Genomic DNA, 27,105 nt, shown 5'->3' on the forward strand with positions numbered 1-27,105 from the left:
GCAGAGTAGGGTACTCCACTCGTAGGGGATGAGGTTTGGGGGAGGGGCGCTTCATGGGCGTGTGTGTGTGTGTGTGTGTGTGTGCGCGCAAATGGAAGGCACTACGTCCTCGGGGGAGCCGAGTGGGGCTGGGTGGGCTACCCATAGGGTCGCCTGGGCCTTAGTGCACTGGGGAGGTAGAGAAGCTTGAGTGCAGAGGGCGGGGGAGAAGCTGGGGTCCCAGGTCTGTCAAAGCCGGAGGGGCGGCACCTGCGGAATCCGCCCCCATGCTGCCTCGGCTGCAGCCTCGCTCCGCCCCAGGGGGACAGAGCGAAGGAGCCAGCCCGGCAGAGAGGAGCTAGCCTTCGGCGGCGCTAGCACAGAAAAAAAAAAAAGGAGGGGGAAGCAGCTAGAGGACTAGGACTGGGGGTGGGGTGGGGAGTCGAGCCCGGGCCGGGAAAAGGGATCAGTCCCTTGTCCTCTCTGCCTCGCCGCCCTGCCAGGCAAGGTAAGAGAGTACCAGGGCTTTGAGATGGAACGCGGGGAGGAGCGGGGGTTGGAGTGGGGGTGGGGGTTGTGGGGAGGAGGGCAAGAGCAGAAGAGGGAGGAGCGGGGTGAGGCCAGGACTTCCCAGATACGAGCCAGCCCATCGGACTCCTAGTTGCCGCCACCCCTTGCCTTCCAGGCTGCGGTTCCTGCGGGAGTCTTTCGGTCGCTACAAAGGTAGCAAGCATGTGTGTGTGTGTTTTGTCTGTATGTGTGTGTGCGCGCGCGCGCAAACCTCTGACTCCCTATGTTCCCTCTCACTTCTTAAAGATCACTCCCTTCTCCCACTTTCTCCTCCCGGAGGGTGCCTTCACAGTGAATGCATTCCCCTTTTGCAAAACTTCCCCTGTAGGGCAGCCCTTCTCTGCTGGCTCCCCGGAGGCCAGGGCCTGTCAGCTGGGGTCAATGGAACACGCCTTGGGATCCTGGGATCCGGCTGCCTTTGTGAGCCCGGAGCTGGACCCCGGGCCAGTGGGAGCTCCAGGCGGACACCTCCCTCCCCCTCCCCTTCGCGCTTGGCTTTGCTCTCCTTCCAGGGCCGCGGAGTTAGGCGGGAGGTCGGTCGGGGGGAGCTGACCCGAGAGGAGTGGCGGGGGACTTGCAGAGGAAGTGTGGGGGTGGCGGGGCTCTGCCTGAGACTTGTCCTTCGGACCCCCGGAGCAGCAGCATAGGGAGAGAGAAAAAGCAGACTGACCCTGAGCCTGGACGTAGCTCGGAGGTCAATCACAGGTAGAGAGGCAGAGTGGGAACCCTGCGCTAGATGCCTGGTGGAGGAGGAGTTGGAGCCTGGGTGAGAGATTCTGTTGAATTCGGGGCTGTGGGAGTAGAGGTCAGGGTTGGAGTGCGTCCATGCATACGCCACACATTTGGTTGTTTTTTCTCAACTCCACAATAAATGTCGTTGCGTTCCTCGAGAGCATGTATGCCTTTATCTCCACCGGAGTTTACATTTTACGTGTGAGGTCGGAAACCACTTGCGGTATGAATGAGACACAAAGGGGCTGTGTTGACAGCTGGCCGTGACACAGATTTTGAGAAGTGACACTAGCTGGAACCGACCTAAGATAGGGATAATGGGCGGGTTGAGTTTATAGCTAGTTGGGGGTTGTGGGGGAGGAAGGGAGTTGTATTAGTAAATTGAAGCCTAGAACCCTGTCTTTTTAAAAGTTCCGTTAAAAACAAAAAAGATACGAGTTTTTTCCACTGTCTGATATTTTGCAGTTAAACAGAATCCTATGCAGTGCCAAAGGCGACTTACTCTTGAGGAGCTGCCTCTAACCCGGGCCATGGATTCTTGGGAAACTACTTGATTACACTAATTTCTTTTACTTAATTTAACCCTGTTCTTGATTTTATGAGGTTCAGAGATTTTTTTTTTCCTTCAGGGGCCAAGAGATTACGCAGATAAACTCCTGCTGTTTTTCTAAATGGGAAGTGAAGCAAATACCCATCTTTAAACTTTTTTCTTTTTTTTAATCTGGGAAACATTTTGGCCTTAGAAATCTTTTCCGTTCCATTGATCATTGTATGCTGTTGTACGAAAAACCTTGGCACTCTACCCAGGTTTTCCTGGCCAGTGATTCTTCTAGGAATTTTTTAAAAAATATATGCATTTAAAATTTTAGACATTCGGCTTTGGGCTTAAAACATTCACTAAGGGCTAACTGCTACTCAGATTTTTTCATCGGAAAAAATGCATACATGCATACAATCAAGGATTTAGAACTGAGGTGGAGAAAATCAAGCAGCCTGCCCAAGATTACATAGTCACGAAAGTGTGAGCTGGCCTGTGAACCGAGGGGTCCTCTGACTTCAAAGCTAGGGCCTTTCCCCACTGCATCACGGTAGCACCCACGGAAGCACATAGGTTAATTTTGGTGTTGTTTTTAACCATTGTATCGGATATGAAAATGAGGAGAGAGACTGTTACAACTCAAATGGATATCATTTCTGAATTGTTATATGACCTTATGTTCAGAGTTCTTGTCCTTTACAGTGAATAAATGAATAAGTATTTATCAAACACTACTCTATTCTAGACACAGTGCTAAATCCTAGGTGATATACATCCCAAAGCTAGGAAGTTCCTGCCTTCAAAGAGTTTACATTCTAATCGACCGAGATAAGCTTGTAGGGAAATAGAGGCTGGGGCTGTTTTCCAGAGCAGAGGGAAGTTGAATGGATTACTGTACTCAGCAAGAGATAAAAAGGTACAAAATGTTTCCACATTGAATATTAGCTAGAACAGTTTTTCAGTAGAAAGGCAGAAATGCAATTAACTGTTTCCCGTTCTCCCACATTGCTTTTCCCTTTCCGTAGGTTAGTAGTTAACCTGGAAGCAAACCCACTAGCTCAGTTCAGCATTGTCTGTATCTTCTGTATTCTTCTGGGCCCCAATTTTTTCATTTTTTAATTGAGGGTTAGCAGTCTTTAAGATCTTTCAAATCTTGTCTCACACTTACTAGCAGTGTGACCTTGGACAAATCACTTAACCTTGTTTCCTCAGTTTGCTCATCTGTAAAATGAACTGGAACAGGAAATGGCAAGCTTTCCAGTGTCTTTGCCATGAAAACCCCAAGTGGGGTCAGGAAGAGTCAGACACTACTCCAAGTGGGGTATTGAAGAGTGAGACATGACAACCACAAGGTTTCTTTCAGCTCTATGATTATTTGATTCAAATGGTAGTTTTAGAAGAATGCCAAGAATGAAAGTAGGCAGCCAATCAAATGTGTATATATGTTATAGATAAAGGCATAGCAAAAATATTTCTAGGCGCATAGAATTTAGTACTGAAAAGGATCTAGAAATAGCTAAGTTGCTCTCCTGACTTTATAAATGAAGTAACTGAGGTCTAGAGAAGTTAAATGACTTGTCATAGTCATTCAGTCATAAGTAAGCCTATCCAGTTGCCAAGTATTATTATTATAGACTTTAGATGGATTTGTTACTTAATTAGGGAGAAATTAGAAAAGCATGATTAGCTTTTTCTCATGAATAATTCATAGAATTCACAAAATGTTTACAGTAACAACAAAAGCATCCAATCACACCAATGGAGAAATTATCTTTAGAGTAAATCCATCCCTGTGTTTGTATAAAGCAAGAATATCTTTTAGGCATTTTGAGTAATAGAATTGACAGATCCCTGCAATAATAATTTCTTGTTGAGATCTTAAAGGCATGAAAAAATTTACTTTAGGAAGAAGATTGATAAAAAATATATTTTGATATGAATAATGATATTTATCTAGAATATACTTAAATAAATTTTAGAGGTTATTAGGGGAATATAAGTGAGTGTAGTAGACTGACAAAACACTTACTAGCCCAATTTCTCAATCAAATATATCTAACATTTTTTCAAATAAATGTTGGACATTTTATTGCTTAAGTAGTATAAAACTAGATTTCATAAAGGGATATGGCTACAAAGGAGTGGAAATTACAATAGTAGTGGAGGGCAAAAAGAATTAATGAAAGAGCGTAAAAAATTTTGGGGAGGGAGATAAATGTAAGCAATCACCTTAAATATTTTAAAGTAGTACATCCTTTCTGTCCTTTAAAAAACATTAAAGGTTGAAGGTTAGGTCAAAAGAAATATAATAAAACAAGCATTAAGTACCTACTGTGTGAGGCAGATAGATGGCTCAGTGGATAAAGCACTGGGCCTGGAGACAAGAAGACCTGAATTCAGTTCTGATCTCAGACACTAGCATGTGATCCCCAGCAAGTCACTTATGTTCTGTTTGCCTCCGATCGTTGTAGTTCACAGAGTCATGAAGAGTTGGATTAGGACTGAACAACAAATATCTCAGGCACTTTGCTAACGAGCTGTATCTCATTTGAAAGGCCAACATCAACCATAAGAGATAGGTGATTTTATTATCTCTATTTTGCAGTTAAGTGGACTAAGGTAGATGTTAAAAGACTTGTCTAGAAAGTTTTTGAGAGGATTCTTGACTCTAGGACCAGTATCCTATCCATTCTGCCACCTACCTGCCTCTATATGATTGTCTTTTATTTTAGTAAAAATGAAAAACTATAGATTAATTTCTTGGTGATGGGTTGAGGGCTGAACAATATTTACATAAGATTAACAAATATACTAGAAATGACCAAAACACACAAGTTTGTGTTCTAGTATAGATATTTCCTAAAACTTAGAGATTCCATGGTATTTGATGCACCTTCCATCATGACATGCCTTCAAAGAATCACAGAGATGGAAGGGATCCTGGATGCTCAGTACACACCTAAGTAGGTATAACCTCTGATATCCCTGACATGAGGTTATCCTACTTTTGTTTGAAAACCTGCTTTGCTGGACAACTTACTATCTGAAAATCCATTCTTGTTTCAGATAGTTTGAATTGTTAGTGAGTTTTTTCATGAAATGTACCTATTTGCAATTTCTATACATTGTTCCAAATGAATCTGAAAATAATTTCTTTAGTGCCTATCTTGCAAATTTTGGGGAAGATGCAACATATATGCAGAGAAGTCTATATGTGATAATTAAAAAAAGAAAAAACAACCCCTTACTTTCTGTCTTAGTAACAACCCTAAGACAGAAGGGCAAAGGCGAGGCAAATAGGGTTAAGTAGTTTGCCCAGGATCACACAGCTAGGAAGTGTCCAAGATCAGATTTGAATCCAGGTCCTCCCAACTCAAGGCTCTATCCACTCTGCTACCTAGCTGCCCCACCGCCCCCACTTCTCTTTAAACCCTTACCTTCCATCTTTGAATGAAAACTATGTATTGGTTCTAAGGCAGAAGAATGGTAAGGACCAGGCAAAGTGACTTGTACAGGGTCAGAATAGCTAGGAAATATCTGAGGCCATATTTGAACCCAGGTCCTCTAACTCCAGGCCTGGTGCTCTGACCCCTGAGTCAACTAACTGCCCCTTATACGTATAATTTGAAGAGAATGGGATATGCACTGGTGGAAAAAAGGGATACCATAAGCCAAATCTTGAAAGAAGTTAAGAATTCTGAATGGAAGTGAATAGGCAGTGCATTCTAGGCATGCAAAGGTACAGTGTTAGAAAGCATGCTGAAACAGCATGTAACTAATTTGGCTCACATGTAGTGTGTGAAAAGGATTATATGTGCAATAAGCCTGAAGAAAGCTAGACTGCAGTATTTAAAAAAAAAAACATGCTAAATCAAGCAGTTGGCATCTCATGTGAAGGGGAGTTAAGTAGTTAGGGAGTGAAGTACATTAGGGAAATTATTTTGGTAGCTCTGGAGGCTGTGAGTCCAGTTTGGAAGCTGTTGAAGTAGACCATACTAGAGGTGATGAAGGTCTGAAGGTCTGAACTAGAGTAGAGGTGGGAACAAGTGGAAGACATAGCGTGGAGCAGAACTGACAAGACTTAGCAACTGGTTAGATGTAAGAGATAAAGGGCTGAAGAGATGAGAATGATTTTGAGTTTGTGAACTTAATTGACTAGAAGAATAGCAGTATCCTCAGTAGAAACCAGGAAATTAGGAGGGAGGGAATCTTGGGTGGGTGAAGATAATTAGTTTTGTTTTAGACATATTGAGTTTAAAATGTTTATGGATCATTTAGGTGGCTATATCCAGTAGACATTTGGTTGATATAGGATTTGTGCTGAGGAGAGACAGTAGGGGCTGTTTATTTACATGTGGGAACCATCTGCATAGAAATGATTATTGAATTCATGGGAGCTGATGAGATCTCTAAGAGAGAGGGTATAGCTGGGGAAAATAGAGGGCTCATGACAGAGTCTTGGGGTATATGTACCCATTGGTAGAGGATAGGCCATAGATGATGATTATTCATCAAAGAAGAACAAGAGAGAGTGGTCAAGTAAAATAATCAAATCTATATTCTACAAGATACCCAGATACTTGAAAACAACTGCCATGACTTCCTATGCCTTCTTTTTCACCTCAGATGCAATAGTTCCTTGAACCAATCCTTTTCTGTCATTTCCCCTCAACTATTGCACCATTCTTACCATCCTCCTTTGAATATACTCCAAATTGTCAGTGGCTTTCTAGAACAGAACATAGATGTTCTGAGTACAGTGGGAGTGCAACTTCCCTTGTTCTGGACACTATGTTTCTATCAATGCAGCCCAAAGTCTCATTAGTTGTTGGTGGTGTTTTTTTGTTTTGTTTTGTTTTGTTTTTTGGCTTCTATTTTATACTATGTCTCATTAAACTTGCATTCAGTCTACTCAACTCCTCCCAATATTTTTTTTTTCTTCTTTGAGTCTGGGTCTCCCTGTCTCACCCAGGCTGGAAGTGCAAGGGCTACTCATGGTGCCAAGGCCACTGCTAATCAACAAAGAAGATTTGGTCTATTCTTTTTCTAATCTGGGCCAGTTTGCCCATACATAGATAGCCCAGTCCTCCCTCCCCCTCTCCTAAGATCTCACCATATTGGTTTCAATGGTGCAGATATTTGATCAGCACAACCCAGTGTAGCTCAGAACTCCCAAGTTCAAGTTATCTACCAGCCTTAGCCTCCTTGGTAGGGGATATAGGATATAGATTATACGTCACCATGTGCCACAACTGAAATTTTTAGTTCACATGAACTAAAGATATTAATCTTGGTACTTCTCCTTCATCTTGTACTTGGGCAGTTGACTTTTTAAAAATTTTTATTAAATGTGGTCAAGCATAGTAGCTTACTGCAAGCTTTTGGGATTTTGATTCATCCATCCAATGTGTTAATCCTTCCTGGCTTCATGTCATAAGGAAATTTGATAAATATTTACTTGATAGAAGCTTAATAAACATCTATAACTTAAATCCTTGATGAAAATGGTGGACAGAACAAAATAAATCACAGAATATCTTTCAGAGATGGGTCTAATGGTGCATGCATAGCTTTAGGGAGGCTGAGGCAAACAGAATTTTGAGTTGCAATGGGCTAGGCTAAATTTGACATTAATATGGTAAGCTCTAGGTAGTGGGATGGTGGTAGGGAAACAAGGTAGCAGGTTGTCTAAGGAGTAGGGGTTTTTTTTGTTTTTGTTTTTAGGGTGGAAATAGAACAGGTCAAAGCTCCTGTGTCCTTGAGAGAGAGTAAGATCAGCCCTGCACTTCAAGTCTAGATGAGATACTGAGACCCAGTTAAGTGAAGAGGAGAGAAGAGAAAAGATTCTCCCTCCAATTTGGTAAGGATCCATTAATTACCATTTTGACAATCCTATCATTTAACCCTTTTCAAATTCACCCAACTATATTATCATTCAGTCTGCATTTTTCTTATTGCCCACAAAGATAGCAGGAGAAGCTATCTAACACCTTCCCAGTGATTGGAAGCCTTTACAGTTACCAACCTTATAACTTTCCATCCCTATCCAATTTTTTTTTTAATCTTTACTCTCCACTCCTGTAATGCATTTACATTAATCTGCTTTATAAATATTTGATTGTCTTTCATATGTATTTTACTGGGGTTTTTCCCTCCCCAATATGTATTGTATACAGAGCTGTCTACATCGGCCAGACCCATTTAAATATGATTAAAAACTAAGAAAAGAGAAAGAGTGCCCAGTCGTGTCTCATATAAGCCTAATGCAGCATTCTGGTTCTATGTTATTTGTTCTTTATGGACAAATAGCCTAGGTTTATTTGCATTTGGATTTTGGTAGTCTAGAATTAAAAAAACAACTAGGTGGCACAGTAAGATAAAGTAATGGGCTTGGAATCCGGAAGACTCATCTTCATGAGTTCAAAGGTGGCCTCAGACACTGTTTCCTCATCTCTAAAATGTTTTGGAGGAGGAAATGTCAAACTGCTTCATTATTTTTGCCATGAAACCCCCCAAACAGTACTTTTCTTGCCAGTTTTACAGTATTATAGAAATAAAAGAAATCAAAGGCAATATATAAGTGCAAAGTGGTATATATAATAACGACATTCCTTGTGCTATTGGGAGAATCCTATTCCAGTTCAGATGGGTGACTCTTGTTCCTCTCTCATGGGTAGAGGGTATGATTTTGAATTACTTGTTCTTTATGGGCAAATAGATACCCTGGTCTTTGGTCACCCGAAGTGACCAAACTTCCAAAGATTCAATATTCATTTCTTTAGGACATGTTCAGTTTGTGGGTCATTCTTTTTTTCAGTGCCCTATACTACATACATTCTTTTGGTGAAAATTATGGTGATGATTTTCCTGTCCGTTTTTCATACTCAGTTGAAGTTTAAGTGAGGAGCATCCCAAGTTTTTGAACTAGTTCATGACATGCTAGATGCCGCTGTCAGTCTGAGATCCCATCTGACTCAGAGAGTCCCTGATCTGTGAGATTATCTTCACTGCTTTTCAGGACTTAATATATTAAGTTGGTCATTAATATGGAAAGCACAGTGCCTAGTGCATAGACTTTGATTCAGCCTTTAGGCAATATATTTGTACAGTATTGTTATCAGATTCATATTTACATATGATGTCTTGGTTGTTTTATTGGACACCTTCCCTTTACAGAGTCAGTAAGCATTTATCAAGGACTGTGTGTTAGCAAAGTGCCGAAAATAAAAAGAAGGGCAAAAAACAGTTCTTGCTCTCAAAGAGATGATAGTGTTATGGGGAAAACAACATGAAACTACACTGTACAAACAAGTTACATTCAGGATAAACTAGAGATAATCAGTAGAGGAAGGGCGTTAGCATTAAGCCTTCTCACAGAAGATGGGATTTTCTCTGGGACTTGAAGGAAGCCAGAAGGTAGATGTGAGGAGGGGGAATATTCCAGACACAAGGAAAAGCCAGAGTTGGGAAACTGCTTCTTGTGAGGAACAGCAAGGAGATCCATGTCACTGGGTCACTGAGTGCATGGTAGGAAGGAAGGTGTAAGAAGACAGCAAAGGTGGAGGGGGAGACAAGTTATACAGGACTTTGAATGCCAAACAGTGCATTTTATTTTGGATCTGGGAGGTGACAGGGAGTTACAAAAAGCCACCGAATCTTATTAAATAGGATGTGGTTTATTGAATAGGATGTGGTGTAGATGACATGATATGACCTGTGTGTTAGGAAGATCATTTTGACAGCTTAGGGGGAAGGATGGACTGCAATGGGAAGAGACTTGAGGTAATATTTATTCAGCAAAGAGTTATTGGGTAGCTACTATATGCCAGATGAGAATGCGTTTGTAATTACTTATGACTAACATCATTTCTGTTTGCATTGTTTTCTGTCCTGAAGTGCTCCACAAAAATTTTTACAATAATATAATTTAATGGGCTCAAATCTTCCCTTTGTTTCTCCATTGTGCAATTCTCTAAAGCATGGACCCCCAGTTGCATCTGTTCATAGCTAAGTACTCAGTTTCTGGGGGAGGAGGTCCCCATATGTGCTTTAAAAGTGTACATTTAGGGGGAGCTAGATAGCACAGTTGATAGAGGGCCAGGCCTGGAATCAGGAGGATCTGGGTTCAGCTCTGTCCTCAGGTACTTCCTAGCTGTATGACGCTGGGCAAGTCATTTCATCCTAACTGCCTAGACCGTACCATTCTTCTGTCTTAAAATTAATACTGATAGAAAGTAAGGATTAAAAAGAAGAAAAAGTTTAGATATTATATTCTCTTCCCCTGAGAAGGGAGTATTACCAAAATCTTCCCAATTTACTCTCAGAATTTGTGTTGAGATATTTTGGCTATGTCTGTTGCTACTTTATTCATGCTTTAGGAAAGTGTTAGACTAGATAACATCTGAGGTCCCTTCTTCAGATGTATTTTTAAAACCTATGACACTATATTAGGACATACGCCATTTTTCCCATGCATTGCCTAAAGGATCACAGATGTGGCATCAAAGTGGCATCTGTGCATAAAAGTCAAGGAATTTCTTCTCCTATCAGTTTTCTTACTTCTGACCATAAACACAAACTGGTTCAGTCAATTAAAGAGAATTTATAAACTGCATCCTACCATATGTTGCTAGTCATTGTGTCAGGCAGTCCCTACTCTCAAGGAGCTCATATTCTATTGGGGGAGTAAAAACAAACATATAATAATGTACACCAAAAATATATGTAGAGAATAAATGCAAAGTAAATACAAGACAGTATGGGAGGACAGTCACCAGCAATTGGAGGAATCAAGAAGGGTTTTGTGTGAAAGAGCGCTTGAACATCAATCCCCTCTTTCAGAGTGCCATCTTATATTATACAATATTTTATATATAGTTTATATATATATATATATGTATATATATACTATATACTAAAATACTATATTTTAAAAATCTTTACAGTTTGTTTTAGGATTGATATTAAGTATTGGTTCCAAGGCAGAAGAGGGTTGTAAGGGCTAGGCAACTAGAATTAAGTGACTTGCCCAGGGTCACATAGATAGAAAGTGTCTGAGATCAGATTTGAACCCAGGATCTCCTGACTCTAGGCCTGGCTATCCACTGAGCCACCTAGGTGACCCAACAACAACAAAAAAAAAGAAGAAGAGAAGAAAAAGGCTAAAATCAATTGGGAAAAACGTCTTAAAATATGTGCAAGTAACACACTTGTAGACCTCCGCTTCTGAAGGGTGGTGGTGTTTTCTCCTATTTATTCTTTGGAGCTAATCTTTTTTTTTTTTTAAATAATTTTGCAACATTCACTTTCGATTAATTTGTGTATTTTCTTTTTATTCATATTATGTAGTTGTGTATATTGTTTTCTTGCCACTGCTTATTTCATTCTGTATTGGTTCATGGAAATCTTTCCGTGCTTTTCTGTTTTCATCATATTTATCATTTTTGATGGCACAATAATATTCTATTATTTTTAAGTACCAGTTTGTTTAGCCATTTGCCAATTGATGAACACTGTTTTTTCCTCCTAAAATTGCCACTATAAATAAATATTTTGGGGTATTTGGGGACTTTTCATTAATGAACTCCTTGGAGTATCAGCCTAGTTATGGAATTTCTTGGGTCAAAGAGTATGGATGCTTTAGTCACTTTATTTGTGTAATTCTAAGTTGGTTTCCAAAATGTTTGAACTGATTCATAGGTCCACCAACAATGTTCTGGTATGCCTAGGTTCTCCTTACACCTGCGCTTTCACTATTAACATCTTTTTGTTATCTTTGTCACTTTGCAGGATGTGAGGTGAAATGTCATAGGTTGTTTTTTATTTGCATTTCTCTTATGATTAGTGATTTGGAGGATCCTTTTATATGGTTGTTAATAGTTCATAATTTTTCATTTGAGAATCATTTGTTCATATCCTTTAAGCACTTAACCTATTGGAGAATATCTTATTTGTGCACATATTTGTCCACATATTTGTGCACACATTGTGCACATATTTGTGCACATATACTTATACAAACATAATACATATTCATAAATTAGACTTTTAAGATGTACTAAACACATGTATTGCACAATTCTACATACATATGTATATATTTATGACTATTACTTGTTTTTCTATTTTGCATACCAAACCCTTCACAGAGAATTTTGTTGCAAAGATTTTTTCCCCATTTGATCATTTACATTTTTATCCTCTGTCTTAATTTTGTGCAGAAGCTTTTCAATACCAAATAATCAAAGTTATCTGTTTTATCTTTTGTGATTGACCCACTTTTTTCTGGTTAAGAATATATCTCCTATCCATAGTTGTGAAATGTATGTGACCTGCTTTTTTCCAATTCTTTTTTTATTGTATCATATTTAATATGGCCACATAGCAATTTGGAATGTATTGTGGAATATGGTGAAAGGTGTTAGCCCAAGCCTAATTTCTGCCACACTGTTTTTCAGTTTTCCCATCAATTAGTTAAATTTTTGCATCAATATTCTTTAAAGATATTCATCCAGTTCTCTTATGCTTTATCTTTCCCTGGTTATATATTAGGATTTTATTTTTATAGGTATTCCTTTTGTCTTTTCAGTTCTGGTAGCCTCTTTCTGTGTATAGTAGGGTTTGATAATTTTTTTTTTTAAACCCTTACCTTCCGTCTTGGAGTCAATACTGTGTATTGCTTCCAAGGCAGAAGAGTGGTAAGGGCTAGGCAATGGGAGTCAAGTGACTTGCCCAGGGTCACACAGCTGGGAAGTGTCTGAGGCCAGATTTGAACCTAGGATCTCCCATCTCTAGACCTGGCTCTCAATCCACTGAGCTACCCAGCTGCCCCCTGATAATTTTTTTAAAATTACTTTTGGTTTTATTGTGATTTTTAATTTGAGGGAGGGTAAGGAGATAAGAATAATGCTTAGATTGTGAGACTGGAATCATGGTGATGCCTTTGAGAAAAACAGGAAAATTTGGAAGATAAGGGTGAGGTTGTGCGTGGTGAGTTTTGTTTGAAATGCCTTAGGATATCTAATTTGAAATGTCTCATAGGCAATTTAATATGAGATTGAAACTCAGGGGAGAGACTGCAACTGGAGATAGAGATCTGTGAGTCATCTGCATAGAAGTGATGATAGAACCCACGGGAGATAATGATATCATCAAATAAGAATATATAGAGAAAAGAAGGTCTGGTACAGATTACTTGGGAGTATTTCTAGAGGTAGGAGGTGTGATACAGATTTTGAACCCAGAAAAGAAACTGAGAAGCAATGGTCAGACAGGTGGGAGGAGAACCAAGAAGACTAGTGTTATACAACTCATGGTTCCAACTCTGGCTCAATAGATCACTTAGAGCTTGGTGGGTCAGAAAAATAATTCCGTTAATGAAAATATATCCAATCCTCCTCCCCCCCCCCAAAAATGATTCACGGGGCTGCTAAAAGCAGGCCTGGCAGGTAAAGGTGGATAAAAGCTGCTGGCAAGGAAGTTAAAAGCAGAGCGAAAGCTCCCTGAGTTTTCAAGAGCTTTTCCTTGTAAAATCTTAAAATTATATCTTTCTTGTCCAAAGGACCCACAGCTGAGCCCTAGATTAATCCCCTTTGGGTTAACTTGAATTTCCTCCTGTCTGTTCAATTGCTTCATGACTTACCATAGCCTCAGTTGAGTTTTTGGAAGTGCAAGAGTTAACTCAAGCTTTACCATTTTCATTAGTGTCCTAACTTGCAACAAGTGTCATAAAGCCTGAGAAGAAAAGCGATTTCTTCATTAGTGCTTCCCTGGGCCATCTTGCAGCTTTCTTGCTCATGGGTGAATTGGCCTTGGTTTGTTATCCTTTTATTGACCCCAAACATATAACTAAAACTGGAAGAGAGGTAATTTATAGTGTGCCAAAGCAGATAGGATAAGCTTCCTGGACAGTGATTTTTGGTATAATATATGTAAACTTTGTTAGAGATATTAGTTACTTTATGCAGGTGGCAGCATCTATTTTTGAACACAGAATGTCTTGAGGACATCTTGTTAAGGTTTTTTTTTTTTAAACCCTTACCTTCCCCCTCTTGGAATCAATACTGTGTATTGGTTCCAAGGCAGAAGAGTGGTAAGGGCTAGGCAATGGGGGTCAAGTGACTTGCCCAGGGTCACACAGCTGGGAAGTGTCTGAAGCTAGATTTGAACCCATGACCTCCCATCTCTAGGCCTGGCTCTCAGTCCACTGAGCTAACCAGCTGCCCCCTTGTTAAGGATTTTTAATCTTTCTGATATAAGAATTCATTTCACTAAGATAGATTAAAACTTTTTCTATAATTTATTGTTTTAGATAGTTGCCTAATTCCAAGTATTTACATAATTTGGCTATGATCACACTGCTAGGAGGTGTTAGAAACTAGATATGTATCTGTTTTCTTGACTCAAGTTCAAGATTCTAACCACTCTGGTATGTTGCTCTCCAGGAAGGATGTAACTTAACCAAATTGTTGTTTCTACAGAAGATGATTGAGATCTTTGATTTCAGCAGTAGTAATGACTTCTAACAAACAACTCCTGAAAAAATGAAAAATTATCCTTCTTATCGAATAATACTAGTTTCCAATTTATCCAGAGAGAAATTATTAGCTATTTGATCCACAAGATTTTTTTTTGTACAACTTCTCCATTGAATACTTTTTCTTTACATATCACTAGGCTTAGAATCTCATCAATTTATGATCTCCAAGAAATTGGTTTTAGGGTTTTATAATATATTTTGGGGGAAATTAAACAGAAAATATAGCATTTGTGTATTCTCTTGTGGTAAGAGATTCTATAAGATAATTGCAATAGAATTTATAAATGAATATCGTCTACAAGAGGTTGTCTTTAATGGTGACCTTTGTGACATAAGTTATAATCCTAAAAGTCACATGCAAATTGAGCATCATAAAATTTTAATTGCATCTTAAATACATTTAGAGTGGTTTGTTATTTGAAGAAATCTTATAGTGAATCAGTTCATAAATGAAAAAAAAATCATTTTGAAATGAGAAGTTCATATTTTTCATAATAATAGATTTCCCCAAAGTGGGAACATAACTTTATAATAACTAGGCAAAACAAGAAAGCAATGTAGATAGTCTTATTTTTTCCCTTAACCATTTAAATTAAAGCTCCACAATCTTAGTGGTATTTCAGTAATCAAATATCTATGGAACTATAGAGAAAATGAAACTGCAAAAATGAAACTTGTAGCATAATTTTTCCTCTCCATAAAAAGATCCCTTCTTTCGGTCTTTACACATTGGCATTTATAGGGGAGGTATTCCCTTACCCATGTACTATCTTTTCAAATTAGCTGTGTCCCTTATCCACACACTCATTTCTTTGTTTCTTAGTCCAAAATAGAGCCTAGTATTCCCCTCCGACACTCTACCACCTCAATTAAAAAAAAATTCCTGGAACCAATTTGTTTATTCATTAAAAATCAGTACATTAAAAGCTACTTTCTCAGTCACCTGACAGAAAACAATATGGTTGGCAGCAGGAAACAAATTATTTTCCAGGGCTGCATCAGAGAATCTATAGAATGATGAAGTCCAGACTCATAATCTGGGCTCAAGGTGGAGAATTTGCCTCAAGGAATCATCCCTTAAAACTAATTGCATTTATGTTTTACAATTTTTTTTCCTATATTGCTTAATTTTTTTTAAGTTTTAGTGGCAAAAAAGGATCTTAGAAATAATTTACTCCAACTCTCTCATTAACAGAGGAGGAGTCCCTATCACCATTCCTAGTTACTAGCAGAGACAGAATTGGAAATCACAGATTGAGAGAGATTAAGTTATTTATCCACATCATAGACCTACTAGGTAATGGAGTTGGGACTTATTTGACTTTTGACTCCAGGACTGGCTCCCTTCTACTGTTTGTCTCTCACCTGGAATGCTTTCTTACATATCCACCTGTTTCTGAATCTTACTCATCCTTGAACATTTGACTCAAATTATAATTTCTTCATTAAACCTTCACAAAACTCTCTCTGTATAAACTCTTATATAATTCATTATTTGAAAGCACGAGAGTTACAAAGTGCTGTGGGAGTTCAGAGGAAGAAAAGATTACTTTTGGTTCCAAAACTCTATAAAAATGTTTTTTTTTTACAGCAGTGTAGGAAAGGAAATCTTAAATTGTAAAACATAAATGCAACTTGGAGGACTACTCATGGCCTTTCCCACAGAATTTACCACTTAACTAGATAGACTGTCTGATGTTCCTGAGAAGTAATAGACCATAATGGATGGAGAGCTTGACTTCAGAAAGACTTGTTTCAAGTCTTGTATTTGGCACATACTGTGTCACCAGAGAAGAGTCACTTAAATTTGGAGTGATCCTATCAACTTCTAAACAATAACCATACCAGATTTTCCTTCACTCTGATGAAATTGCAGGATGACCCCTCCCAATTTCTTATATTTATTAATTCTTTCATATTTATTAGCCATTTCCCCAACTAGACCATATCTAACATAGTGCCAGCCACATAGTAAATACTCCATCAGAACCAGCTAATTGATTAATTAAATGCTACTCATTTCACTTATTCAGCATTCATTTAACAAACACTTATGGCTTGCTCACCCTGAGGAAGGCACTGGGAGAGATATAGTGAAGAAGAATATAACACAGTTCCTTGGAAACAGTTTATCGTCTAGCTGGGGAGATGATGCTTGCCTAAGTTATAATACATTGTTAGAAAGTGTTGTAATTGTTGTAATACATTATTTGAAAATACAAGAGTTACAAAATGCTCTGGGAGTTCAGAGGAAGAAAAGATTACTTTTGGCTCCAGAACACTATAAAAAAGTTTTTTTAAAGCAAAATCTTTTAAATTGTAAAACATAAACGCAAGTTGGAAGAACCGTGTGCCAAAGGATGAGTAGGAGGTGGATATGTGGAGCTGGTGGCTAAGGGCTTGTTAGGTGAAGAAGCATTGTATGCTTAGACATGGAGGCAGGAAAACAGTGAGTTGCTTTAGTTTGGCAGCAGCATGAAGCTTGCAAAAGGAAGAAGAGAAAATTGAAACAGGAAGGGTAGTTTGGGGACATATCATGAAGGGCTTTGAAAAACAGCCATGAAAGCTGTTAAGGAGAGGGAATGAGCTTTATCTAGTATGCCAAGTGCAACATATTTCATATTCTCTAATAAGTGAGATGTTAGTTCTTAGGTGTGGGCCATTTTAAAAACATTATAATGAGATGTTTTTGATTCTTTTATGCCGAAGCCTTTATGTTGTTAATTCATTGATTGTTTTGAATTCTCAGTTAATTTCCCACAATTTTATTTGGTTAAGAAATATATAAAAATGAAATTTTTGCCTCAAAAATTATTTGACCTACCTGGATTAGGCTTCTTTTAAAAGGAAGCTTTTATCTGTCTTTAATATGGATTGGACAGTTCAGACTCTGAGATTCTACTCAAGTAAGCTTCATGTCACTGATTAGGAAGTAGGTTATCTTGACTCATTAACTTGGCAAAATTTTCATTACCAAAGCATTGAAGGTATAAGAACACTGCAGTTCTTACCTGTCTTTGAAGCATGAAGTAACCTGCCCTCTGAGCCCAGAGCCAAGAAAGAAGCCCCTATGCACTTGGAGGTGCTACTTGAGGGGCACTTCAGGGCTCTTGAAATACAAGAAAACTAATTAATGGCTTGCACCTGGTGGCATTTGTGACTACTGATGCTGATGCTTTCCTATGATGCAGAAAAGCATTAAAGAACAACAACCAAAAAAACACCAAAAAAAAAAAAACCCCGGAGGGTTAAGAAACTGACCCTTGTCACTAAGGAAAGAAGGAGTAGTAAGAACAATCATACCCAAACTCCTCTAGAGGGGGAACTCCAGAAACATAGTCTTACAAATTGGATGCCTCTGGATAGCAACTTCTATTTGTGTTCTTTGGGAAGAAAAATTTCTTTCGTCATGTTCCTTTTGTGTATATAAAGGTAGCCTGAGTCAGAGATCCAAGCTCCCTGTTCTCTCTTTTTCTTTTATAGTGTTTTACTGCCTGTTTAATGTTAATAATCAATACAATTAGACAGACTTGCTTTGCCATGATTTACATTTAAATAAATGAATTACTGTTTATAAAAATCAAAATTTTAAAATAATTTTCTATTGGAATTCTTTGTTCATCTATTCCTATTCACCATTTCTCTTGTATAGTTGTGGTTTCTTTCCTTCCTTACTTCTTTCCTTCCCCCTCACTTTCTGTTTTAGATTCCATTCTTCTGGCTCAGCCTTTTTCTTTCTGTATTATTGCACAAGACTCTTTTAGATTGTTGTATATTTCTCATACTTGTCCATCATAATTGCATTGTAGGAAGGAAATAAGTATTTATCAAGTGTCTAATCTGTGCTAGACACTTGTGCTAAGTGCTTTATAACTATCACACCATTATAATGTTCTGTTATGAGTTAACTATGTTTTATTCTACCTTTCCCTTACTTTTGGACATTTAGTTTTCTTGCAGTTACAAATAATGGAATAGAGATAGGGATTTGATCTGTGACTTCATTAATATAAAGAACTGGTGGCTCAGCAAACTCCTCAGAATCTTCTCTCTCTCTCTCTCTCTCTCTGTCTGTCTCTCTCACCTCTTACCTTTTGTCTTAGTGACAACTCTAAGTAGAAGGGCAAGGGCTAGGCAATTGGGGTTAAGTGACTTGCCCTGGGTCACACAGCTAGAAAGTGTCTGAGGCCAGATTTGAATCCTTCCAACTCCAGACCTGGTGCTCTATCCAATGTACTCCCTAGCTATCCCTAAGACTTACAGAATTTCCTAGAGGGCTGAGAAGGCTAGGTCACACAGCCAGTATGTGTCAGAGTTAGGACCAATCCCAAGTCTTCCTGGCTTCAAGGCCACCTCTTGATCCTCAGCACAGTAATGCTTCAACAAATAATGCTGTTAAAAGAAATTTTTGAACACATCATTTATTGTTTGGGATAAAGTTCTTGGTACTTATTGCCAGATATGGAATGATTAGACAAGAGGATATGATTATTTGTATAAGTTTCATTGTGTATTGCCAGAATGCCTTCCAAAGGGATTCTATTGGTTTTTAACTCCATTTAGGAATGAATTCATCTCTTTAACCATAGTCTCACCAGTACTGGGCTTCGTTGCTTTTAATTATTTTCATAAATATGACGGATGTCAGGTGGTGGCTCAGGTATTTTAATTTAAATCTTTTTAAAATGAAGTTGAACATTTTTTTCCAAGCTATTAACTTTGGTGTTCAATTGTCCATTCGTATCATTTGACCATTTTCCCATTGTGTTCTGGAAATTACCTTTATAAGTTTTAACAGTTTACAAATTGTAGATGTATATTTTAATCTTTCACATTATAAAATAATTGATTTTTCAAAAAATTGCCAATATATTATTTTTGTAGTTGTATAGAAATGTTTATAGTAATATAACAATGCACATATCTTATCTTTAATAATGACTTCTATTCAATAGAAAAATAATCTTCCCTCCACAATTGAGAATAAGTATCTTATTCCCCTTCTTGATAACAACCTCAATGTAAAATGTCTGAAAGGCTGGGAGTGAAGAACCACTTTCCTGCGCTCATTTTATTTTTGGTCCATGTGCCTCGATGTTGCCTGATATTTGTTCATATAAATTTTGTTCTGTTTTTGTTCAATTCGGTGATGAAATCTCTTGGTATGTTGAGTGGTATTATAATAACATGTAAATGAATTTTTGAAATATTGGCATTTTTACAACATTAATACAATCCATTCATGGATAGTAAATGTACCTCTCATATTTGGATGTTCCTTTATTGCGGCGATTAGGGTTTTAAATAGGTCCATATATATGCATAGGTCTTGTGTGTTTCATGCTTATTTTCAGGTGAGTTAATTCTCATATATTTAATCATTTTCATTTTTGTAAATGGGATGGGAATTTTTTTTCTGAGAGCATAACAAAAGTTTGAAAAATTGTCAACTTTAATATTAATTTTAAAAAGACAACTTAGAAAACATCAATAACTACCCATTCATATTTCTATTTTCCAGTCTGCAGTCTGTATAAAATCTTTAATTTCACTATTTACAGGGGTCTTGGGTTATTCCTTGGCTATTTCTGTGTTAGAGGTGGGATAGTGGCCAAGATGATAATGGGGCCTGATAATTGCTGTCTCCTTTATGGTGCCTTGATTCTTCAGCTAGAATCCTCTCTATAATATATACAACAAATATTCTTTCAGTTGTTTACAGGTAGTCTGCTCCATTTTTGGATTGATTTAATTGTTGAGCCATTTTTTGACTTAAAAAGGGCCTAAATTTACCTCCTTGAAATTTCCCATTATACTCTGGGCCAAGAAGAAAAAAACTTATTCTCTTTTTATCATCCCAATGCCTATTAAGAAGGTTTTCCCCTACTAACTTTTCTCTTTTTAGATTGGGTTTTTGGAGCAGGGTTGGCAACATTGCCTCCTCAGAGTTTGAGGGGTTGTGAGGTTGATAGTGTGTTTTTTAAGTACTATCTCTCATCAACCCCTATCTGGCATAATTTTCTCAATCAACAGTTAATATTTATCCAATCTCTTTCAACTAATGATAACTGCCCTAATATTATTATGAGCATATTCTCCTCTATTTCAAGGAAAATATCAATTGACATCAGTTAGCTGTTACAAAGGGATATTTACTGAGAGGGCATAGCAAAGTCAGAAGTACAAATGTAGTCCCCTGAATTAGGGTACACTCTCTCCATTAGTCATTTACTTGGTCCTTGGGAGATTGGGTTCAAACTTAAAAGTGATGACTGTAAAACAATAGCCCTATCAAGACCAACCTTGAATCTAGCATAGCCAATAGACAGGTTTCTCTCTTACTTGCAGGACAACTCAGCTATCAAGTTGACCTACTGATAAACTGAGTCAAGAAAAGCTGGCTTCTCATGGGGCTCAGTTTCTGTAGTTAGTAGAAAACTCAACTATAGTCTATTATTGTTGGATTTCTGTGGGTTCTTCTGACCTTTCAAAGCTCACAAAATGGTAACCTGGTCCACACTATCTCCAATATTCATTCCCCTTATATTGGGAAATAATAAACACAGCAAAGACAGAAGAAAACATAGATATTATTAATTTAAATCCACAGGGAAACCAGGCGGGAAAAACTTCTATTTTTTTCTTTACCAGAAAAAGAAAGAGGAAGATTTCATTTGCTTGTGTCTTTGGTGTGTACATGCAATTCTGGCTCAGCAGCCAGTTAAAGGGTTTTTTGTCACTAAAAATAAACAATCCTAGAATACCTATGTTTGCTCAGAATCAGGGAGGTAAAGGATGACTCCTAACACATCTTCAGGAGAAGATTACCACAATTTCATTTGAGTTAGGCAGAATATATGGCACTTGCTCAAAGGACTGGATCTTTATTGGTCAGTCTCCTAATATACTACTTTATTCAACTAATCCTTATCATAGTTGTAAGCTTTAAATTGTCTTAACTTTTTTGGTTGCAATTCACAATGTTGATTCATATTGAGCTGGTTGTCCACTAGAATGCACCAGTCTTTCTCAGATGAATTGCTGTCTAGTATCTTTTAACTCTTATACTTGTAAAATTGATTTTTAGAACTTGGGTATGTTCTTATTAAATTAATTCTAACCTACTGAATTTAAAAAAAATAAGTTTTTATTGATATGTTCTGTTTCTTACATCACCATAATAGCCCATATATACCTCTTCCTTCCCAAGAGCCATATGACAAATAGCATTTAAGAGAGAAAAAAATCAGCCCAACTGATCACTACATTCAGAAAGTCTGACAAAAGTGTGCAGGATATAACATCTGTGGACCTCCCACCTGGATGAAGGGGATATTTTCTCATATCTCTTCATTTGAATTCCACTTAATCTTTATAATTTTGGTACATTTTATTTTGATTATTTTGTCATCCACATTGTTGTGGTTATTGTATATATTATTTTCTTGACTCTACTTACTTCACTCTGCATCAGTTCACTTGGATTTTTCCTGCTTCTCTGTATTCATCCCACATCTTATTTCCTATAGCACACAGTAGTATTCTATTTTATTCAACAAGTTGTTTTTAAATTTGGTTTTATCATTAGCATTTTTCTAGTGATGCTATATTGCTTTAAGTCATGAAATATCAGTCTTCAAAGAAATAAGTTGCAAGGCACCCAAAAGTCAATGGACAAGTATATGTTGAGTGTTGATTACAACTTTTTTTTTTAAGATTGATGTAATATTGAACAATGGCCGCCAAGGAATTTACTTATGAAATTCCTAAAATGAAACACTCAAGTCAGAATGGAGTTTATGGAGGTTTAATCACAATGGGAGTAGGGAAAGGAGAGGGAGAGAAGGAGAGAAGAGAAAAGGGAAAGGGGCTACTCAACCTCTGACCAAGGCAGAGGGAGTTTTAGGCCCAAAGGGCCAAGGTGGAAAGAATCAGTCCTTAACTCACGTGAGTGATCTGAAGGAAAGCTGTCTGCGGGCGGGCGTCCTCCCTGTCCAAGCTCCTAACACCAACTGGCGTCTAGCTCTCTCCACAGGAAGTGAGCGAATTCCAGAGACTGTTCCCTACCTCACTTCCTGTGTCTCACAAGTGCCAATGGTTGGCTCTAGCTTGGCTTAGGACAGCCCAGGTGGGCAGTTAGTTATTTCTGATTTGTCATTGACTAGCACATGCCCGTGTAGTGTGGGTGTGCACAATTTTTGGGTGCTATACCAAGATGGAGACTTTTAAAATTCACAGTGTATATGGTTGGAAACATATTTCCTGTGGAGAATTGTGATGGAAAAGTCATGTAAAGTATAACTTAAGAGAGAAATATCACTTAAAATGGAGGTAAATCTGTCATGTAGTGAGAATGGTTTGTAAGTGTTTTACATATATTGTCTTGTTTGAACCTCAAACCCCTGTAAGGCATTACAAGGTATTATATTGCTGGTACTATTCAAGCAATTAGTCAAAAAGTGTTTATTAAGTATTTGCAGATAATGTACTACTACATTTTGGGATGTAAAAACCAAAACAAAATAATCTTTATCTTCAAGAAGTTTTTTTACATGCAGTCAGGGGAGGCTATATGTTTATATATATACAAAATAAATATAAAGTAATTTGGGGAAGGGAAGTACTAGCATTTATTTAAAGAACCAGAAAAAGCCTTAGAGGGAGCTGGTATTTGAACTGAACTTTGAGGAAAACTAGGAATTGTAAGAGATATATGTAGATGAGGAAGGAGTAAATTCCAGCAAGGGGGTGGGGAGAGACAGTCTGTCCAAAGGCACAAAAATATAAGATAGAATGTTGTACATAGAGAATAGTGGCCATAAGGGCATGGAGAGATGTATAACAGGCATGGAAAGATAATTTGGGAGTGGCTCAGTGGAGAGGGCAGGCCTGGAGTTAGGAGGACTTGGGTTCAAATATGACCCTGGGCAAGTCACTTAACCCCAATTACTTAGCACTTAGTGCTGTTCTACCTTGGAACTGATACTTGTCTTAATTCTAAGATAGAAGATAAGAGCTTGGGGTGGGGGGAGAAAGGTAACTTGGTGCTGGGTTGTATGGGATATTAATAAAATGAGAGTTTGTACTAGATCGAAGGCACTGCATTTTATTGAGTTTAGGAGTGACATGATTAGACCTTTGCTTTAGGAATATTATTTTGGCAGCCATCAGGAGATAGAAGTGGAAAGAGGAGAGGCTTGAGGCAGAAAGGACAGGTAGGATATTAGTATAACCCAAAGGAAAAGTGAATTTGGCCTGAATAGGGTGGTGGATACATGGGTAGAGAGAAGGGAATGAATGCCAGAGATTTGTGCAAGTAAAATTGGCAAGCTTTGGCAACTGATTTGATAGCTGGGCAGAGAATTAGGAGTCCAGTTTGACTCTGAGGTTTTAATCCTGGATAACTAGAAAGATGGTGGTGGCCTCAAGTGCAATAGATGAGTTCAGAAGGGAGTTGGATTTTGTGAGGGAGATAAGATAAAGGAGCTCTGTTTTGGTCATGTTTAATTTGAGATGCTTGTGACATAGTCAAGTTTCCAAGGCAATTGGTAATGTTGGACTGGAGCTCAGGAGAGAGACTACATTGGACATGTAAATTTTGAAGTCATTCTGAAGTGATCATAGAAATTATAGGAACTGAGCTAAATGAGATAAATACTTGTAAAGTGCTTAGCATAGGGCCTGGCATGTAATAAACACTATATAAATGTTACCTAAGGAATAGCTGAGGAAGTTTCTGAGAGGAAAGAAGGTCCAGGACCAAGCCTTTTGGTACTCTCCTAGTTAGACAATTGAATTTGGATGATGATCTTGTAAAGAAAAAATTAAAAAAGAGTGGCTATAGAGGAAGTATGACAACCTAGTTGTAAAAAAAAAACCCAAACAAACCAAAAAACCAACAGAAAAGAGTACAATACTCAATAGGAGAAAGTAGTTCAGCAGTGTGTCAAATGCTACCTGGAGAAAGTAAAAAAAAAAAAGATGAAGATTAAGAGACTATCCTAAGAGTTGGCAGTGAATTTGCAACTTTGGAGAGAGAGCAATTTCAGTTGAATGAGGAGGCTAGGAAATCAGTGTGCAAGGAGTTAAGGAGTAAGTGAGGAGTATAAGCAATGGGTTTGGACAGCATTTCTAGGAGTTTGGCCATGAAAGGAAAACATGGTAACTTGAGGGAATGGTAGGGTTATGTGAGAGTTTTTTAAGTGTGATAGGGACAGTTATCCTCCTTACCCTCTCTATGTGCTATGGCTAGAGCATAGTAATAATTATAATAAATAATAGATACTATTTATATAATGATTATTGTGTCTCAGGCATTGTGCTAAGAACTTTACAAAGAGTAGCTTATTATCCTTGCCACAATCCTGGGAAGTAGGTGTTATTATTATCTCCATTTTACAGTTGAGGAAACTAAAGAAAACTTTTTTTAAGTTACTTACCCTAGAGATGGTGAGGGGGGGTTAAGGAAGGGTTATAGGTTCAAATCTGGTTTCAGATACTTCCTAGCTGTGTGACCCTAGCCAAGCCACTTAACTCCCATTGCCTAGCCCTTACTGCCCTTCTGCCTTAGAACCAATACATGGTATTGATTCTAAAATGGAAGATAAGGGTTTTTTTTTTTTAAGTTAAAATTGAAAAAAAAAAAAAAGCTACTTGCCTAGGGTCATACAGCTAGTAAATAGTATGAGGCCACATTTAAACTTGGGTCTTCCTGACTCAAAGCTGAGTGTTCTATCCACTGTACCACCTGGCTCCCTAGAGCATACTATAGGATGCTGAGCTGAGCTCTCAGGTCACTCCTGTTATCAGAAGCTCATGACTGAGGAATCCAGGAGCTTCCAAACTCTCAGATTTATGAGGTTGCCTCCAAGGTTGGAAATGTATGTCTTGGGATTGCTGTCAGTCACTCGTGCTCAAGGGAAGAACCACAAAGCAGAAGAGGCAGCTAAAGCCTTGACATCCAGACTGTAGTTCACCTAGGCAAGCACATACCATGGTTTCTGTGTTTGAGCAGCTGCTGTAAGTCCTAGAGGAGATTGTCTCCTGTCCACAGGAAATCAAAGAAAGAGCTTTTCAGCCTTTATAGCCTTGGGAGAGGAGGGGAAAGAGAATGAGAATGGAAATTGTCATGTCCTTTAAAATGCCCCAAGTGGGCAGCTCTTCCTGGCTCAGCGGCCAATTCTCTTTTAATGCATCCCTCATCCTCTCCCTTTATCCTGGGGCCTAGAGGATTTCTGTGTTATCTCAAGGGGCCAAATCCTTCAGTGCTGACTATGCACATAGGAAGTATCCAGGTGAGATCAGCTCAGCTCCATGCATGTTCCATGCGGTGTATTCTATCTCTCCAGAGCACATTGTGAAGAGATTTGTAATCACTTCCATTACATAATGATTGAGCTGACCTGGACCTTTTTATAGGCACCAGTAAGCCAGTAGATATGGAGAGATTGAAGATTAGAGAGAGATGGGGTGATTGTGGGGGTAATCTGCTGGAATACTGAGGGGTAGAATGGTCTGGAGGTCACAGATGGCAATATAGAATAAATAGTGGGGAGAGAAAGATTAAATATGGACCTTTTGTTTACAAAAAGGAATTTCAGAATTATTGATCATGAAAATAACTGTAGACATCATAAAATATCTGGGGGGCATACCTATCAAAACAAACTCAACAACTATATGAACACAATTACAAAACACTTCACTCAAAGTCAGACTTAAAAACTTGAGGAGACTGAAAAACTGGAAGATCAGTGTTTGGGGAATGTTGAGTTCCCCTAGAACAAAAGGAGAGGGGTTGGGATGGAGAGGAAGACTATGAACCAAGGACTTGACTCTGAGAAAGGAGAGAGAATGACCTGGGGACCTTTGAGGTAACTGCTATCAGCATGAAGTCTTTTGGTCCACTGACCTTAAGAGGCAGAGAGGTTGCTGAGAAATGGTGACAAAGGCAAGGCATGGTAAATAGCAATGGGAGGTGCTAGGAATATGCCAATACCTCTTCCTGAACCAGTTTGTTGGTTGGCCATGGGAAAAGGTCCCACTAATACTGCTGGAAAGAGTGGCTAGATTCCTCATAGCTAAGGAAACGAAGATGTAGAGAGTTTAAGGGACTTGCCCATAGTCACATATCTAGTTCGTATGGAAGTATATAAGATAGAATCGGGTCTTATGGCTCCACATCCATTACTCCTCACATATATTTACTATTTTGCATTCTTATTGTCTTAGTTGCTTTTCCTTTCATTGTTAAAATACTTACTAAAAAAATAAACTCCATGCATAGGAAATCTGCTCTCGAATGGGATTTATAAAAATAAGTAGTATTTTGAACTGACTACTTATAAGGCTCTTCTCATGAAGCTTATATAGAGATTTAAAGCATCAAAATATGGATCTGGATCCCAATTAAAGGTTGTTTAAAGAAAATTAAGTCTTATTATAACCTTTGAAAGTTGACAATTCTCTCAGAGCTTAAAATGAGGGTGTCAAATCTCTAAAAAAAGATTGTGTGGTTATGACAGTCCAGCTGCTTTTGTGTGTGTTTCATTTAAATGTAAATTGAGCTAAAGACTCTTAAGATGATCTCAGAAGGTAGAGGATTTTAATTTGAATGGAGTAATTTTCTTTTTATTTCATACATACTAAAGTAAATCTTTATGTAGTAAAGTAAAAAAATAATTTGTATAGTTAATACTCCTGTGTTATCTAAGGTGATCTTTATTATAGTTTTATTAATTTTCTGTCA

The 27,105-nt window shown here is 38.2% G+C and overlaps 1 protein-coding gene across 3 annotated transcripts in view; it reads left to right on the top strand.

Annotated features, from left to right (window-relative positions):
* The first annotated feature begins 293 nt into the window (after window positions 1-293).
* GREB1L (GREB1 like retinoic acid receptor coactivator) overlaps window positions 294-27,105 on the top strand; it is a 350,508-nt gene continuing 323,696 nt past the window's right edge. Inside the window, exons 1-2 of one of the 3 annotated variants that reach the window (XM_056823781.1) lie at window positions 294-487; window positions 7,544-7,679. The gene's annotated coding sequence lies outside the window, so the exon portion shown is untranslated. Of the gene's footprint in view, window positions 488-601; window positions 703-7,543; window positions 7,680-27,105 lie in introns of those variants that run through there. The other 2 variants (XM_016431665.2, XM_016431666.2) reach the window with 2 other exon arrangements.

Source organism: Monodelphis domestica, chromosome 3, assembly GCF_027887165.1.
Source record: "Monodelphis domestica isolate mMonDom1 chromosome 3, mMonDom1.pri, whole genome shotgun sequence".
In the NCBI taxonomy this organism is placed as follows: Eukaryota; Metazoa; Chordata; class Mammalia; order Didelphimorphia; family Didelphidae; genus Monodelphis; species Monodelphis domestica.